The 19214-nt window shown below is 37.0% G+C and overlaps 1 protein-coding gene and 1 pseudogene across 7 annotated transcripts in view; both read right to left on the reverse strand.

The window, feature by feature from the left end:
* Positions 1 to 19214, reverse strand: part of SPATS2 (spermatogenesis associated serine rich 2) — a 173469-nt gene that overhangs the window by 57913 nt on the left and 96342 nt on the right. The window lies entirely within an intron of this gene.
* On the reverse strand, positions 17798 to 18586 carry LOC100014348 (adenylate kinase isoenzyme 6-like; annotated as a pseudogene).

Below are 19214 nucleotides of genomic sequence, written 5' to 3' on the forward strand. Positions count from 1 at the left end.
GTATCAGTCTCTGTGTACAATGTTCTCCTGGTTCTGTTCATTTCACTCGGCATCAGTTCTTGGAAGTCTTTCCAGTTCCCATGGAATTCCTCCAGTTCATCATTTCTTTTAGCACAACAGTATTCCATCACCAACAGATACCACAATTTGTTCAGCCATTTCCCAATCAAGGAACACCCCCCATTTTCCAATTTTCTGCCACCACAAAGAGCGCGGCTTATGAATATTTTTGTACAAGTCTTTTCCCTTACTATCTCTTTGGGGGTACAAACCCAGCAGTGGTATGGCTTGATCAAAGGAATAGGCAGTCTTTTAAAGCCCTTTGTGCATAATTCCAAATTGCCCTCCAGAATGGTTGGAACAATTCACAACTCCACCAGCAGGGTATTAGTGTCCTAATTTTGCTGCATCCCCTCCAACATTTATTACTTTCCTTTGCTGCCATACTGGTCAGTCAGCTAGGTGTGAGGTGGTACCTCAGCATTGTTTTAATTTCCATTTCTCTAATCACGAAGGATTTAGAACACTTTTTCATGTGCTTATTGACAGTTTTGATTTCATCATGTGGAAACTGCCTATTCATGTCCCTTGAACATGTCATCCTGTTCTAAAAAAAATTTTATTCAAAGATATTTTATTTTCCCAATTACATGCAATAACAATTTTCAATGTTTTCTGAAGATCCTAATTGTCTTTCTCTGTCCCTTCCCTCCCTCCTTTCATATTTGGTAAACAATTTGACCTGGATTATGTATTATTATCAAGCCAAACATACTTCCATATTGGTCACTTCTGTAAAAGAATACTCATAAAACCATACCCCAAAAATAAAACCATAAATAAACGAATGTGAAAGGATCATAATCTTTCATCTGCATCTCACCCCAACAGTTCTTTCCTAGGAGGTGGATAGCATTCTTTGTCATGAGCCCTTCAAAATTGTCCCAGATCACTGTATTGCTGAGGGTAGCTAAGTCTTTCTGGATCATCGTACAATATTGCTGGTATTGTGTACAAAGTTCTCCCAGTTCTGATTATCCTACTGTTTCAATTCATGTAGATGTTTCCAGCTTTTTCTGATACCATTTTGTTTCTCATTTCTTTTAGCACAATGATATTCCATCACCAATATATGCCACAATTTGTTCAGTCATTCCCCAACTGATGAACATCCCCATAATTTCCAATTTTTTACCATCACAAAAAGAGCTTCTATATTTTTGTTTCATCCTTCCCCCTTTTTTTATAATCCTTTTGGGATACAGACTCAGTAGTGGTATTACAGGATCAAAGGAAATGCACAGTTTTATAGCCATTCGGGCATAGTTCCAAATTGCCCTCCAGAATGTTTGTATCATGAACTTATCCTGTTCATCATTTCTTATGGCACAATAGTTTTCCATTACAAGCATATCGCACAGCTTGTTCAGTCATTCCCCAATTGATGGACACCCAGTCAGTTTCCCATTCCCATCCCCAAAAGGGCTGCTAAAAAACAAAACAAAACTTTTTTTTATAAGTAGGTCCTTTCCTCTTATCTTAGATCTCTTTGGATAGAGACAAAGTAGTGGTATTGCTTGATTAAATGTTTTATGGCCCTTTGGGCATGATTCCATATTGCTTTCTAGAATAATTGTATCAATTCACAATTCTACCAACAGTTTATTAGTGTCCTAATTTTGTCTTTTCCCTTCCATCATTTATCATTTTCCTTTTTGGTAATATTAGCCAATCTGATAAGTGTGAGGTGATATCTCAGAGTTGTTTTAATTCTAATAAAAATTATTTGGAGAATTTCTTCGTATGACTACAGTTTTAATTTCTTTATCTGTTCAATCTTTTAACCATTTATCAATTGGGGAATGCTTCATATTCTTATTTGGCTTAGTTTTCTATGTACTTGAGAAATTGAGCCTGTGTTAGGGACATTTGCTATAACAATGTCTTCCCAACTTGTTTTCCTTCTAATCTTGGGTGTATTGGTTTTGTTTGTGCAGAAACTTTTCAATTTAATGTAACCAAAATTATGAACTTTTTTAGTAATGTTCTCTATGCCCTGCTTGATCAGAAATTCTGCTCTTATTCAAAAGCCTGATAGGTAAAGTTTTCCATGCTCTTCTAATTTGATTATGGAATGCCCTTTTATTTCTAGGTCAAGTATCCATTTTGATGTTATTTTGGTGTATGGTGTGACATGTTAATCAATGCCTAATTTCTGCCATATTGTTTTCCAGTTTTCTTAGCAGTTTTTGTCAAATAGTGAGTTCTTCTCCCAAGAGCTTTGATCTTTGGGTTTATCCAACACTACTATGGTCATTAACTACTGTGTGATGATTTCCTAACCTATTCCATTAATCCACTCTATTTCTTAGCCAAACTGTTTTGATTTTTACTACTTTACAATATAGTTTGAGATCTGGTGTAGCTGGGCCTACTTCCTTCATATTTTTTTCATTAATTCTCTTGATTTTCTTGACTTTTTGTTCTTCCAGATGAATTCTATTGCTTTTTCTAGTTCTAGGAAATAATTTTTAGATAGTTTGATTGGTATGGTTCTGAAGAGGTAAATTAAATTCATAATAACATTTTTAATGAGGTCAGCAGACATTAGACTATTAGATATTAGTAAGCAAATATTAGGCTTGGGCTTCTTGTCCCTCTCTAAACCACTACTGTTCTTATTTTTATTTGTTATAGCTTTTTCCTCTCTAGCCTGAAATTAAGGTGGTTGTGAAATCATATAAGGCCTGAATTGGAAAGAAAGAGGTTATCTATTCCATCCCTTACCCAAATAATGAATCACATCTTCAATATCCCAAACAACTGGTTAAGGAGCCTCCATTTAAACATCTTCTGTTACACGTGATTGATAAATAATAGTCTTGCTACTAATACCCAAAATAATCCACTGGACTTTTGAACAGTTAGTTCATTTTTAGAAAGATTTTCTATACTTTGAACCAAAGTGTGTTTGCTTGTAACTTTCATCCAATGGTGTTAATTCTGTCCTCTGAGACTGAACAGGATGTCTATAATCCCTCTGCTACTCAGCAATCTTTAAAATATTTGTTCCTACTAAGTCTCATTTTTCAGGTTAAAAGTTCCTTAAAATCTCGTTGGTCTTTTGTTTCTCTAGCTCAATGTGGTATTTTAGTGTTTTGAACAATCATTTTATGCTAATTACTTCCAGATCTATATCTTCAGTCCTGTCTTTTCACTGAAACTCCAGTCATGTTTTTGCAACTGCTCACTGATCAAATCCAGTCAATGCATCACTATCAAATGGAACCTAATGATTTCAGCTCCTTTTTGTACTCCTTATCACCTGTAAACAAAATACAAGTCATCTTTGACTCACCTGTTTCCACTGTTTTTTATTTCCTAATCATTCTTTATTTCAACTGGAACCACACTGTCATGAAGGGCCCTCAACTATAAATGGTTGTCCTGTCTCAAGTCCATATCACTGGCTACTGTGACAAGGGAATCACTTTAAAAGACTGATATATATTAATTTAAGGTCGCCAAGGAATTCAGCTATGTAATTCCTAAATGAAAACTCAAGTTTGCAGTCAATCTTTTATGGAGTTTAATTACAATAGGAGGAAGAAAGGAATTAGAGATAGAGAGAGAGAAAAAGGGAGAGAAAGGAATAGGGCTTAAATACCCCCTTCTGTTTAGGCTGGGCCAAAAGGCCCAAGCCCTTAGATAGCTGGGGCAAAGAAAAGAGATCAGTCCCTATTACTCACGTGACAAAAATGGAGAAACAGTCTCAGGGGCCCCCACCTTCAGCTTCCTTCAGAGCAAGCTTCTCAGAGTCCACTGCCACCACTCCGATCAACTCCTCAACCACCTCGAGACCCTAGACTCCCCTGATCTTTAAGGAAACCATCCAAGTTGCCTCCCCTCAGTTCTCACCTCTACCAATCACTGTCCATCAATTTCCCTGTGCCAATGGAGGCTCTAGCTTAACCCAGGACCGCCCAGAAGCTTTGCACATGTCTGTTGAAGGTCATATTTTCAAATGATTAAATCTTTGCTCCTTTGCTACAGCCCTTTCTAAATCCTGTTAACCTGAGTAGGGTAGAGATTGGAATAATTAAATTTTGATCTAGGCTGCAGCCCTTACTCAATCCTGTTAGGACTGAGTAGGGTGGAGATTGATTCCAAGTACCTCCATTGTATCAATTCTAAAATCAATCATGACTCAAAGAAATTCCTGTTCTATGCTTAAGCACAGGTCAAAGTCCTTTCCATTGTTCAGCAAAAGGTTTCTGTCCTAAAGTAATCTTAAGAAGGGAAGAGAAGGAACCTCCCATGCCAATGGGGTTCCCATTCCAATAGACTATCAGTAAGAAATTTTCCAAGTATGAAATATCCCAATGGTGAAATTTCCAACATTTATAAGTCTAAGGAATTTTAAGGTTTACACTACTTAATCTTTTTAAAACATTATTTTCAACAAGTCAAAATGCTCAGGCTCCCAAAAGCTGATAGGCTTTTAAAGTCCAAATCTCTTAGCCAGACATCTAATGGTTAATCTATCTTTCCAAAACTTATCTACTGCAATTTTTCAAAATATCTCTGCTCTGCTGCTTCCTTATTCCCCTCAGTTCTATTCCAACAAATGTCACTCCACTTCAAGAATTTCTTGCTATCCACACTTACTTAAAAATTCTTTCTTCCATCATCACTCCCAAACTCTTCCTCCTTAGAAGTTCATGCATTCTAAATTTACCACACAATCAAGATTTTAGAAACGATTATCTATTATTAATCCCCAAGACACTCTTTCTTAATGAGTTCAGCTCTTGGCTCAGCTTTGTCCACTCCAACTCCAGTTTTCACACTAGGGAACTCCAACATTCATACCTCCTCAAACAACTCAAGTGAATCTATTCAATTCCCATGACATATGTCTCCATTTCACTGCAGTTCCACAGAAATGGCCATACCCTTGACCTTGTCTAAACCCACAAATATTCCACTTTCACATTCATGAACTGAAATTCCTTGATCTCTCTCTCTCTCATATTAGTTATTCTGAAATCTCTACATACCTCCAATCTCTTATTTTACCTCTACACTTTCAGTAAAAACTTTGCCTCATATTTCAAAAAAATGAGGCCAGTCTTAAAGAATTTCCTTCCTCCTCATCTCAAATCATTCGCTTTCCCTTCCTGTCTCTTCCTTCATCCCTGCCTCACATGAACAGATGACCTTGCTCCTTGCTAAGGGCGAAAACTTCTACATATATAATCCCACTGTAGCCTTTATTCTCTAGCAGATTTCCCTCACCAATTTCTCTAATGTCACAGCAATCTTCAAAGACCTCTCTCCTGGCTACTTCCCTGGTGCCTACAAACATGCCTCCTGTCCCCACCGTCCTTAAAAAATTCTCATTTAACCTGACTGTCCCCACTAGCTGTTTTCCTAGATCTCTCATCTTTTTTTGTGGCTAAACTTGAGGAAGTTATCTACATTCAGGCCTCTAGTTCTTCTCCTCTCTCTCTTTTCTAAACCCTCCGCAGTCTTGTTTCAAAAGTTATCACTCAGGCCTGGAATGATACCAGGCACAGGAATTTGACCTTTACTCAATAGTCTTCAGAGAACCACTGATGGGCTTTGATAGGAGGAGAGATTTAGGTATAAGAAAGATTACTGAAGTACTTCTGTGAAGGGTAAATTGATCTGGGAGGGTCAGTGCAAAGAATGGAAGCTGAAAGGGAAACTTTTTCAAGAGAATGAGCAGGTGGTAATGATAGCCTATATGAGAAGATGGGAATGTATGGGAAAAGAATGAAGTTAGCCAAATTTTGTTTGTTTTATTTTACCTTTGTGAGAAATGTAATCATTTTTGGTTACTAAATCTCAAATGAAACAGAAAAAGATCACTCAATTGAAATGACTTTATCCAGTTACCAGTGACCTCATAATGGCCTTTTCTCAAACTTCAAACTTACTGGCCTCCCCACAGCCTGTGACATTGTGGATCACCACCTCTGTTGGGTTTTCATGACTTTGCTCTCTCCTGATTGTCTCCTTTTACTAGATCTTGCTCCAAGTCATGCTAACTAACTAGAGGTGTTTCCAAAAATCTGTCTTGGATCCCCTTCTTCTCTCCCTCTACATTATCTTACTTGGTGATCTCATCATCATCATTCATGAATTCAATCTTTTGGTCAATTAATCCAGCACTACCTTCTTACCTCATCTCCAGTCTAAAATCACTTATTGTACAATTCGAACAGGATGTTCCAAAGATATCCAAACTCCACATGTTTAAAATAGAACTTGTGTTTCATCCAAATCCTCTCTTCAAAATGTGCTGGTCACTGTTAAAGGGTACCACCATCCTCACAAGCTTGTAACCTTAGTGTCATTCCTGACTCCTCTGTTCACACCCACACTCCTCACATGCAGGCTAGCTGTTGCCAAGCCTTACTGCTCATGTACTGACAACTCTCAAATACATTTATTTCACTCCATTCACACCCTAGATTACCTGCCATTCAACTGCCAAAGTGATCTTTCTAAAAGGGCAGGTCTGACCATGTCAACAACGCCTCTACTAAATAAACTCCAGTGTCTCCCTATTACGTCCAGGATCAAATATACAATCTGTTCAGCTTCCAGGGTCCTTTACAACATGGCCCCTTCCTTTCTTTCTAATCTTACACTTTACTCCCTGCTCCACATATCTGATGACTCAGTGATACTGGGTTCCTTGCTATTCCAAGAAACCTGACTCCATGCATATCTTTCTTCATGCCTGGAGTGATCTTCCTCCTCACTTGTACCCTCTGTTTTCCTTTAAGATTCAGCTCCAATTCTCAATCTCTTCTCTCCCTCCCCTTAACCCCACACTACTAGGGCCTTCCCTCTGAAATTACCCATTTATCCTGTCGGTCATCTATCTTATACTTATGTAGTTGTTTGCATGCTATCTATCTCTCCCATTTGAATATGAGCTCCTAGCCAGCACAAATGACCTTTTACTCTTCTTTTTATTCCTAAAGCTTAGCACAATGTCTGGCACATAGAAGGTACTTAATAAATGGTAACTGATTGAGAAATCCTCAGATTCGTCACGCAGACTTTACTGTACATGACTTACTTATGTCTAGCTCAATACCTAATGTCTTCCCCCTTCTTTCCACTTAACCAAATCTTTCCTTCAAACTTTAGCTTAATGCCCACATCTCCCAAGAAGATAACCCTAATCATTTCAGTCCACAGTAATCTCTCTTTCGAATCTAAACCACTTACCTAGATATAATGATACTTTTATAGATTTTTGACATCTTTGGCATTGAGTATTTTTTTCTGCCAAGGAGAACTAGTAATATCAGAACAAACAAATCAGTTAACAAATGTTAAATATATACTATGTGGCAAGCATTATATTAAGTGCTGGGGGTACAAAGAAAATGGCAGGAAATAGCTAAGAAGAGGAAATAGCCAAGACAAGGAAAGAAATAGAAAAAAGAGCAGTTAGTTATGCCTTTGATGAATTCAAATCACTGACCCAAATAAATTACATTCCCGTGTATTAAAAATACATGCAGACTTACAAGTAAACATGGTGGCAGTCTAGACACAGGAATCTTCCTCTCCTTACCACCTACCTATATAGACTACATCAAAAGGCCAAAAAAACCAAGTTCATATGAACGAAGGGACTCTACAGTAGGGTGAAGCATTGAAGGTATGTGGGATTTGGGCATTTCCACATCATAAGGGGCTGAAAAAGCTTCCACCAAAACATGAGCTAATCAATCCTCCCCCACCCCACCTATGGAGCCAGAGTCAGAGCCAGCACACGCTAGAATCTGTGAGTTAGCAAGGGGCACCTCTAGGTCCTTGGCAGTTGACTAAGACCATCAAAGACCTATCCCTGAGAGTAACTAAACCTGAAATCCCAGTAGGCTGAAAAGTGCAGACTGAAGGGCAGCAAAGAGCAAAAGCTGCAGAGACTAGAGAGGTGGCTTCAGGCAAAAACTGCACTCCTTAGCTCCATACACAGAGAACCTACATTCCTCACTTAGATTTCTGACTGGAAAGGGAAGGAAAAACCACCATAGTGATGGCAAACAGTACCCAGAAACAACTTCCCAATACCAAGAAAAACAAGAAGGGGTTGACCATGGATAATTTTTACAGAGGAAAAATCCAGGAAATAGTAGAAGAGAAAATACAAATAAATGCATCAAAACTTTCCAAAAAAATGGAAATTGGCTGCAAGCTCCTTAAGAATTTAAATTGGAGGAGGCAGAGTCAAGATGGCGGCCTAGAAGGAGCAGAAGTTCAGACCTCTGAATACCCTTCCTAATCAATCCTAAACTAAATGCTCCCAGATGACTGAAAATCAAACTTAATAAGACAGTTCCAATGAACCCTCCTGCTGAACTTAATTCAAAAGGTAAATCCCCAGAAAAGCCGGAATCCGAGAATACTCAGGTTTAAGGGGAAGACAGAAGGAAGGTCCCAGGACCCTTCCCACCTCCCACCCAGAGCTCTGAGACTCCCAGACCCCAGCGGAACTTCTGGGCGGGCAAAGGTGCTGGTCTGGAGGGCATACATTGCAACTAGAGCTGTGATAAGTTCAGAGTCTCCAACACAGACTGGGGGAAGGAGCTAGAGAGGGAGCATAGATCTATCAGCCTGGCCAGAGCTATGGAGATCCTCTATATTTGCTCCAGCCTTCCAGGAAGTTTTGGACTCACAGCACACCCAGCCCAACTAAGCTAAACTTAATCCCATCAAAAGTCTTCAAAACTCAGGGAAGCCCAGGCTCCACACCCATCCTCATTGACTACTGGACTTTAATCCAGTCAAAAGCCTCCAGAGGACAGGGAAGCTCAAACCCCAACAAACCTCCACCAGAGACTACACTGGGAGATCTCCTATTAAAGCTCGAAGAGGGGAGACTGACAGAAGTCCCCAAACAAAAAAAAATGAGAGGAGCAAGACCACAAACAAATACGGAGAGTAAAGAAGGGGTGAATTTGAGCAAACAACAGAAAAAATAGAAAGAAACTACAATAGACAACTTCTACTCAGCAAATGGAACAGAGGGGGACAGATCAGCAAAAGATAAATCAGAAATCCCAGTGAATTGGATACAGGCTGTGGAAGAACTCAAAACATAATTAAGAGAGGCTGAAGACAATTGGGAAAAGAACTTAAAAATTAAGACAAGTCATCTGGAAACAGAGGCACTTGAACTAAAATGAGAAAATAGTGTCTTGAAAGCCAAAATCAACCAGCTGGAAAATGAGGAAAAGGAGATGAAAGATGAGGTGAAGGAGATGAAAGATGAGGTGAAGAAGATGAAAGATGAGAAAAAGGAGATGAAAGACGAGGTAAAGAGGATGAAAGACGACCTCCAAAGAAAATCAGAACAGAAGGAGAGAGATGACCAAAAAGCCAGGGATGAAATCCAGTCTTTAAGAACCAGAATACAACAATTGGAATTAAGTGACCTCACAAGGCAGCAGGAAACAATAAAATAAAACAAAAAGAATGAAAAAATTGAGGAAAATATGAAGCATCTCATTCACAAAACCGATGATTTAGAAAATTGTTCGAGAAGAGGCAATTTAAGAATCATAGGTTTACCAGAAGACCATGACAAAAGAAAAATCTTGGACATAATACTACCGGAAATTATTCAGGAAAACTGTCCTGATATCCTAGAACAAGAGGGGAAAGTGGAGATTGAAAGAATCCACAGATTACCTCCTGTATTTAATCCCCAACTGACAAAACACCCAGGAATGTTATAGCCAAACTCGAAAACTATCAGACCAAAGAAAAGATATTACAAGCTGTCAAGAAGAAGCCATTCAGATACCATGGAAACACAGTGAGGATAACTCAGGATCTGGCTGCATCCACACCAAAGGACCAAAAGGCATGGAATAGGATATTCTGGAAAGCAAGGGAACTAGGTCTACAACCAAGAATAAAATACCCATCAAAACTGACTATATTCTTAAAGGGGAAAGTATGGTCATTCAACACAATAGAAGAATTCCAAGCACTTGTAAAGAAAAGACCAGACCTGAACAGAAAATTTGATGTCCACTCACAGAACTCAAGAGAATCATCAAAAGGTAATTAAAAAGGAGGGGAAAAACAAAACAAAACAAAAAAAACAACAAAAATAATTTTTTAAGAGACTCAATAAGTTGAAATATGTATCCCTATAAGAAAATAGGTCATTGGTAATGCTTAAAAACTGTTGCTATCACCTGGGCAGCTAGAAGAATTATACTTAGAGGGAACAGTGACAAACTGTATAGGATGAAAGGACAAGACATAAATAGGTATAGAGATATATGCATGCATAAATACATATGCATATGTGTATATATATATATAAATGTGTGTATGTGTGTGTTGTAAACCCTAAAATTTCTTAGACTTATGAATTTGGAAATTTCCCCATTGGGAAATTTCATACTTGAAAAAATTTTCTACTGATAGTAAGAACTCTATTGGAATGTGAACTCCTTGGCATGGGAGGATCCTTCTCCTCCCTACTTAAGACTACTTTAGGACAGAAACCTTTTGCTAAACAATGGAAAGGGCTTTGACCTATGCTTAAGCATAGAACAGGAAGTTCTTTGAGTCATGATTGATTTTAGAATTGATACAATAGAGATACTTGGAATGACAGAACCAGGTCTTGGAAACTACAATCTCCACCCTACTCAGAGTAACAGGATTTAGGAAGGGCTGCAGCAAAGATCAAGATTTAATTATTTGAGAATATGACCTTCAACAGACATGTGCAAAGGAGGCAGACCTCTGGGTGGTCCTGGGTTAAGCTAGAGCCACCACTGGCACAGGGGAGACATTGACAGTGATTGGTAGATGTGAGAACTGAGAAGAGGGAACTTGGATTGTTTGCTTAAAGATAGAGGGGTCTGAGGACTGAGAGAAGTTGCTCTGAAGGAGGACTGAGGAGGTTTTGCTCTGAAGGAGGTCTGAGAGGAGAGAGATCCTGGAGGTTTTTTGCTCTGAGGAGGTTGATGCTCTGGAGGAGGGCTGAGAGGAGAGAGGTCCTGGAGGGAGAGCTGCTGGAGAGGTCTTGAAGGAGGCTGTGGAAGGAGAACTCAGGAGGAGTCAGGAGGAGAATTCTCTGGAAACATTTCTTGAAAGGAGGCTCTCTTGAAGGTGGAGCCTGAGGTTGGCATGAGAAGCCTTACCTAGAGAAATCTTGGGTAAGTGATAAAACCAACTGACTGATTTATTCATTCTTATTCCTTTCTTACTTTCTCTCTTTTTCTATTGATTAATCAGTGTATTATAAATTAAATTTCTCTATAAAACCCAGTTGGCTTGGGCATATTCATAAATTGGGAATATATTCCCTGGCGACCATCTTATATTTATATAAAACCAAGACACAGTAGAAAACATATTTCAGCGGTCATAATTGTTATATATTTCTCTTGCTCCCAAAACATTTTAATTATCAGTTTGTGGCTCCCACTCTCTTATCTACAACTATTTAACACTCAAAACTATTTTAAATCTAACAGTGTATATATATACATACACACAACCAGAACTAAAAAAAAAAGGCTAATGCTACATGAAATGGGAAAAGAAACAAATGGAGGTAAATTGATATGTCACAAAGTAGCTCATGGCAGAAGGGGGGAGAATAGCGATACACTGGAAGGGTAAAGAGGTTGGAGATAGGAAATACTCAGCTCTTATGTGCTTTGAAACTGACCCAAAGAGGGAAGAACAATCCAATCCATTGGGGCAGAGAATAGATTTGAGCTCTATAGGGGAGTAGAAGGGTAAAAAAAATGGACTGGTGGGGAAGGAAGAAGTACAAGGGAGGGAGAGGGTGGGGGGGAATTATAAAAAGACTATAGGGGAAAATAAGGGGGGGAATAAGAAGGGAGGGGGATAGAAAGGGAAGTAAAATAAGGGTGGGAACTAGTGGGACTGATTATAAACAAAAACTGGTGTAGAAGGAAAAAGTGAAAGAAGAAAAGGCAGGACCAGGAGTAGAAATCAAAATGCTGGGAAATACACAGCTAGTAATCATAACTCTGAATGTGAATGGAATGAACTCACCCATAAAACGTAATAGCAGAGTGGATTAGAATCCAAAACCCTACCATATGCTGTCTGCAAGAAACACACATGAGGAAGGTAGATATGCATAGGGTGAAAATAAGAGGGTGGAGCCAAATCTATTGGGCATCAACTGATAAAAAGAAGGCAGGAGTCGCAATCATGATATCTGACAAAGCCAAAAGAAATAAATCTAGTTAAAAGAGATAGAGAAGGTAATTACATCCTGATAAAAGGCAGTATAGACAATGAGGAAATACCTGTACTCAATATGTATACACCAAATGGTGTATACATCCAAATTTCTAAAGGAGAAACTAGAGGAGCTCAAGGATGAAAGAGACAGAAAAACTATACTAGTGGGAGACCTGAACCTTCCTCTATCCAAACTAGATAAATCAAACCAAAAAATAAATAAGAAAGAGGTAAGAGAAGTGAATGAAAGCTTAGAAAAATTAGAGTTAGTAGACATGTGGAGAAAAATAAACAAGGACAAAAAGAATACACCTTCTTTTCAGCAGCACATGGTACATTCACAAAGATTGACCATGTACTAGGTCATAAAAACATGGCAAACAAATGCAGAAAAGCAGAAATAATAAATGCAACCTTTTCAGATCATAATGCAATAAAAATAATGATCAGTAAGGGTACATGGAGAGCCAATTAAAAATTAATTGGAAAGTAAATAATATGATTCTATGAAATTGGTTAAAGAATAAATCATAGAAACAATAATTTCATTGAAGGAAATTACAATGGTGAGATATCCTTTCAAAATCTATGGGATGCAGCCAAAGCAGTACTCAGGGGGAAATTTATATCCTAGAGTTCATATATTAACAAATTAGGGAAGACAGAGGTCAATGAATAAGAGATGCAAGTCAAAAAACTTGAAAGAGAACAAATTACCGCCCCCCAGATGAAAACTAAATTGGAGATCCTAAAACTTAAGGGAGAAATTAATAAAATCGAAAGTGAAAGAACTATTGAATTAATAAATAAGACTAGAAGCTGGTATTTTGAAAAAACAAACAAAATAGAAAAAGTACTGCTCACTCTAATTTAAAAAAAGGAAAGAAGAAAACCAAATGAACAGTATCATAGATGAAAAGGGAGACCTCCCCTCTAATGAAGAAGAAATTAAGGTAATCATTAAAAACTATTTTGTCCAATTATATGGCGACAAATATGGCAATCTAGGTCATATAGATGAATATTTACAAAAATATAAATTGCCTAGATTAACAAAAGAAATAGAATTCTTACATAATCCCATATCAGAAAAAGAAATTGAACAAGTTATTAAAGAACTCTCTAAGAAAAAAATTCCCAGGGCTTGATGGATTTCACAAGTGAATTCTATCAAACATTCAAAGAACAACTAATCCCAATATTATACAAATATTTGACAGAGTAAGCAAAGAAGGAGTTCTACCAAATTATGACACAAATATTGTACTGATTCCAAAGCCAGGCACGTCAAAAACAGAAAGAACACTACATAGATGCAAAAAATCTTAAATAGAATACTAGCAAAAAGACTCCAGCAAGTCATCACAAGGTTTATCCACTATGATCAGGTGGGATTTATACCAGGAATGCAAAGATGGTTCAATATTAGGAAAACCATCCATATAATTGACCATATCAAAAAGCAAACCAACAAAAATCACATGATTATCTCAATAGATGCAGAAAAAGCCTTTGATAAAACACTCATTCCTATTGAAAACACTAGAAAGTGTAGGAATAGAAGGACCTTTCCAAAAAATAATAAACAGTATATATCTAAAACCATCAGCAAACATCATCTGCAATGGGGATAAACTAGATGCAATCCCAATAAGATCAGGAGTGAAACAAGGATGCCCATTATCACCTCTATTATTTAACATTGTACTAGAAACACTAGCAGTAGCAATTAGAGAAGAAAAAAAATTGAAAGTATTAAAATTGGCAATGAAGAGACCAAACTATCACTCTTTGCGGGTGATATGATGGTCTACTTAAAGAATCCTAGAGAATCAACTAAAAAGCTAGTCAAAATAATAAACAACTTTAGCAAAATAGCAGGATACAAAATAAACCACATAAGTCATCAGCATTTCTACATATCTCCAACACATCTCAGCAGCAAGAATTAGAAAGAGAAAGTACATTTAAAACTAACCTACACAATATAAAATCTGCCAAAACAAACACAGGAACTATATGAACACAACTACAAAACACTTTCCATACAATTAAAACTGGATCTAAACAATTGAAAAAACATTAACTGCTCATGGACCATCTGACCCAAAATTATTTACTTATTTAGTGCCATACCCATCGAACTACCAAAAAACTGTTTTTCTGAATTAGAAAAAACCCTAACAAGGTTCATTTGAAGGAACAAAAGATCAAGGACATCCAGGAAAATAATGAAAAAAATGCGAAGGAAAGGGGTCTTGCAGTACCAGATCTCAAAGTATACAATAAAGCAGGGGTCATCAAGACAATATGGTACTGGCTGAGAGACAGAAAGGAGGATCAGTGAATTAGACTTAGGTTAAGTGACTTCAGCAAGACAGTCTATGAATAAGCCCAAAGATCCCAGCTTTTGGGACCAAAATCCACTATTTGATAAAAATTGCTGGGAAAATTGGAAGGTAGTATGGGAGAGATTGGTGTTGGATCAACATCTCACACCCTACACCAAGATAAACTCAGAATAGGTGAATGACCTGAATATAAAAAAGGAAACTATAAGTAAATTAGGTGAACACAGAATAGTATACATATGTCAGATCTTTGGGAAGGGAAGGATTTTAAGACCAGCAAATAACAAGCACAGTAGTATTTTGAGTTCTCTACACCATTCAGTCAACTGCTAATTATAAAATTGAAGGTTGCTCTAGAATATCTATCATTTGTAAAAACTTGCATGTCTGTCCCTGCTGAGCTTGTGGATTATCCTCGTAAAAGTTCTGTAGAAATTGGAAAAGTAGTCATATAGAGTAATAATTATTAATATTTACTCATTCACCTCTTTTTTGATAATAAAAAGGTCTCAGATTTTTCCCCTTAGCTTCTTCCCTTTCACATAACTTTAGAGTTGATTTCTTAAATGTTATCTTAGATAAAAATCTGAATATCACAAGGACCAGGATGTCTTATTTCTTACACTAGATCATAATTACAGATCATCTAACATTTTCTAACTATACAATGCTATGTATACAGTAGAGCCTTATTTTGTTCTGCAAAGAGAAATATTAACATTAAGACATACCATCAATAGGTATGCCACAAATGCTTTTCAACCTGTGATCTTTTGGAAAGGTCAGGAAGAGGTTTAGACAAAAGCAAATGTGATTTTGTCATACCTGTGTATTCCCTAAATTAACATTCTCAAATACTGAAAGTTATACAATTTTCACTGTGGCATTAGAATTATCAACACTCCAAATTAATCTTACAACTTTAACAACACCATTGCCCTATGTAATCCCATGTACTTGAACTCTCCTCAAAACAGGGAAAAGTCTGTCTCACACAGATATGTTTGCCTCTCTACAGGTGTAAAGATAGGGCTATTTAAAACATGAAACCATAAAATAAATCTCTAGGATATCAATATTTGGGGGAAGGGAGGTGAAACCAACAAGAATTTTTCTTTTTAAACGTAATTCCTCTGAAATGAATTAGAATTTTGAGATTAAGAATTGTTAGCTCTCAGAATCATACAAAATAGGCAGCATGCTGGGTTTGGCCAGTTTGGCCAGTAGTTTGCCAATTCCTGGATTAGCATTTTAGCAGGGCAAGGATACTTTAAAAGAAGAAACTTGGTGGGGAGAGGGAGTTTAAAAACACATGCAATTTTCTATTGCTTATTCAGATTTCTTTGCAAGTGTTACAAATATCTTTAATTTCTTCAAAAAACTAAAAATCTGATGCTTGTAGTGATGACCTTGGCTTCTCAAAGGTCATACAAGGGCAATACAAAGTTCTGGCAGTTCCTACACCAAGTTTTTTTTTTTTTAATTCCTTAGTTTTCAGAAGAGTGGTGTGGGCTAGGCAATGGAAGTCAAGTGACTTGCCCACAGTCACAGAGCTAAGCAGTGTCTATGGTCAAATTTGAACCCAGGACCTTCCATCTCTGGGCCTAGCTCTCAATCCACTGAGCCACCCAGCCAACCCCCTATACCAAGTTTTAAAGACCTGAAAAGTTTTGAGTCTAGCTAAGTTTGGAGGGCTGGCTACCAGGTGATGAATTTTTTGTAGCCATAGCAACTCAAAACAACTATCTACTAAGTCATAAAAGAGACTTTGATTTGGATTAATGAAGGAAACACCCAAAGCAAAGGAATCATTAATCCTTGGAGTCTTTAAAGAAAAATATAACTAAAAATACTTAAGTTGTGTTTTGCATTAAAGACTTTCATAGTTGCATTCAACACTTTACTCTTTAATCTGTATTTTTAAATGTGTCCTTGTCAGAGGCAGCTAGATGGCTCAGTGGATTGAGAGTCAGGCCCAGAGATAGGAGATCTTGGGTTCAAATCTTGCTTCAGACACTTCCTAGCTGTGTGACCCTGGGCAGGTTACTTAACTCTTGTTGCCCAGCCCTTACAACTTTTCTGTCTTGGAAACAAGACAGAAGGTAGGGAGTTTTAAAAAATAATAATAAAAAAGTAAATGTGTCCTTGTTGCTATGGAAAAAGACTCATAAATTATAAAATTTACAAGTTTAAATGCTCAAGTGATGGCATGATGGCAACATGAGAGCTAACACTGGAGGAAAAAAAAAAGAGAATTATGCTCTGTTACCAATCAACTATGAATTAATTTAGACTAAATCTTTTATAATAATATTAGTTTTGAGGCTACCATTTAAATGAAAAGTTAGGTTAGAGAATCATAAAATCAGTGTTGAATAAGTATGAAGCATCTAGACCAGAACAAGATTCTTTTTTTTTTTTTATATGTTGAAATTTTATCTAATTACCACCACCTATAAGGTAGCAAAGCATTATCACATGAATTTTCATGGAATTTAGCAAGATTGAAATTAGTCAACCAATAAATTAATATTTACAGTTTCCATGGGTGCTATTTCCTGTTTACATATGGAAAATGTGATTGGCTTACTCTTCCAAAGAGACAAATATCAGTGCTAGGATCAGCAGTGACTTTATAGGCAAAAGAGCTCAGTAAACTCTTATACTTAAAAAAAAAAAGAAATTAAATGCTATTTTCTCAAAAATCTCACCATTTACTTTGTGACTATCCTAATTTTACCCAACTTCCAAGATTAAAAAAACAAAAACCCCCAGCAATTCACTAAAAGAACACTTAATGTCATCAAAAAAACAAAAACAAGCCTTACTTTCTGTCTTAATAAGACTCCAAGACAGAAAGGCAAAGGCTAGGCAATTGGGGTTAAGTGACTTGCCCAGAGTCACACAGCAAGGAAGCGTCTGAAGCTAGATTTGAACTCCAGGCCTGGCGCTCCATCCATGGTGCCACCTAGCTGCCCCTTAATATGTTATGTTTATAGCTTTATTCTTAGACTTTTTTTTTTTACTTTTAAGTCAGCAGCAGTTCTTCACCTTCATTTTCTTTTACATGTTAAGTAAAGATTTTCACCTATTTTCTCAAATTCACTTACTCTTAAGTAGTTTACCAAATTAAATGAGAATGCTGGGTATTTCCTAAACTTAAAAAGTCCTTAATGCCGTATTCATTTATTTCAGGGTTTTCAGTTTTCTCATGGAGAAAAAAAAAATTAATTCAGCCATAACTCAACCTTATATTTTGCCCACCTGTTACTTCCACAACACAATCTTGGATAGTAAAATCCGGTGTATGTTGTCTTAATTTCTATTGTATAGGGAGGGAGAGATCATCAAGAAAATCTGTAACCATTATGTGGAAAGCCTCGAGAATCCATGCTTTCCCCTCAAGGTTCAATTATTATCTTTTATCCACTCCTCAATCCATTTAATTATCTGATCTAAATTACTCTCTAGTTCTTCTGGTACATTGCTGGGCAGCCGGTGTACTATTTCAGGCTTGTAGGAGGCCATGGCTTCTTCATAAAGAATTTGGAAAATTTCACACTGAACATTGTCCTGTAGTTTCTTTATACTGTATTCCCTCTTTCAAGTCTTGTATATAATACAGAATTATCTGTTTGAAGTACAAAAACTATATGAAACCATCGTTCGGGGAAGAAGTCACAGCCATGGTAATCAACGATAACTCCACCTTCTTTCATTTTATTTTCTAACTCATCAACTACTCTGTCTTCATCCAAAATGGGACATACATATTCTTCATCAAAGCCATCATATAACTGTCCTTCTTGTGCTAAATCACCCACATTAACGTATTTCAGTCCTGTTCTTGATGCAAGTTCTTTACCGAGTGTGGTCTTTCCAACCCCTGGTGTACCCGTAAACAGGATGTTGGGCAGCCTCATGGTCGCAGTCCAGAACAAGATTCTTAATCCTTATTTATTTATTTAGCTAGTCTTTTTTTCCCCAATCTGGTAAAGCTTTTCTTACAATGTTTTTAAATGCAGTTTTGATATATAGTTAACAAAATATTTTTCCTGCCAAGTTACAGATTCTCTAGGATCTTTCTGTGGATCCCCCAGGCTAAGAGCTTATGACCTAGAGGTTCAAATAATGCAGCTTACTTCCAATTTTACATACTAATACCAAAAAAAAAAAGACAATTTGGGTAAATGAAAATCCCAGATAATTTAAGATCTTATGTTAGGAACTATTTTCCCATCCAACCCTTTCAAAATTACTAAAGAACAGTTAAATGAAACAAATGACTACATTTTACTTTCACTTCCCTCCCAAAGAGATATTTGCTTTAAGTAAGATCATGTAAGAAGCATGGCTAATTCAGAAGCTAGAGAATCAACCTTTTAAACCTCTTTAGGGAAAAAGATGGGATGCACTTATGTCTACAGGAAGAATAACCTTTTGTTCATTTACTAATTTATTCACTCATTTAAACATGTATGCTATGTGCAACAATATTAGCTCTGGGGGGAGATAATCAAACATATCTCTGACCTCACTAATGTGAGTAATCCTAACAATGCAGAT

The sequence above is a fragment of the Monodelphis domestica genome, chromosome 5 (genome assembly GCF_027887165.1).
Source record: "Monodelphis domestica isolate mMonDom1 chromosome 5, mMonDom1.pri, whole genome shotgun sequence".
Taxonomy (NCBI): Eukaryota; Metazoa; Chordata; class Mammalia; order Didelphimorphia; family Didelphidae; genus Monodelphis; species Monodelphis domestica.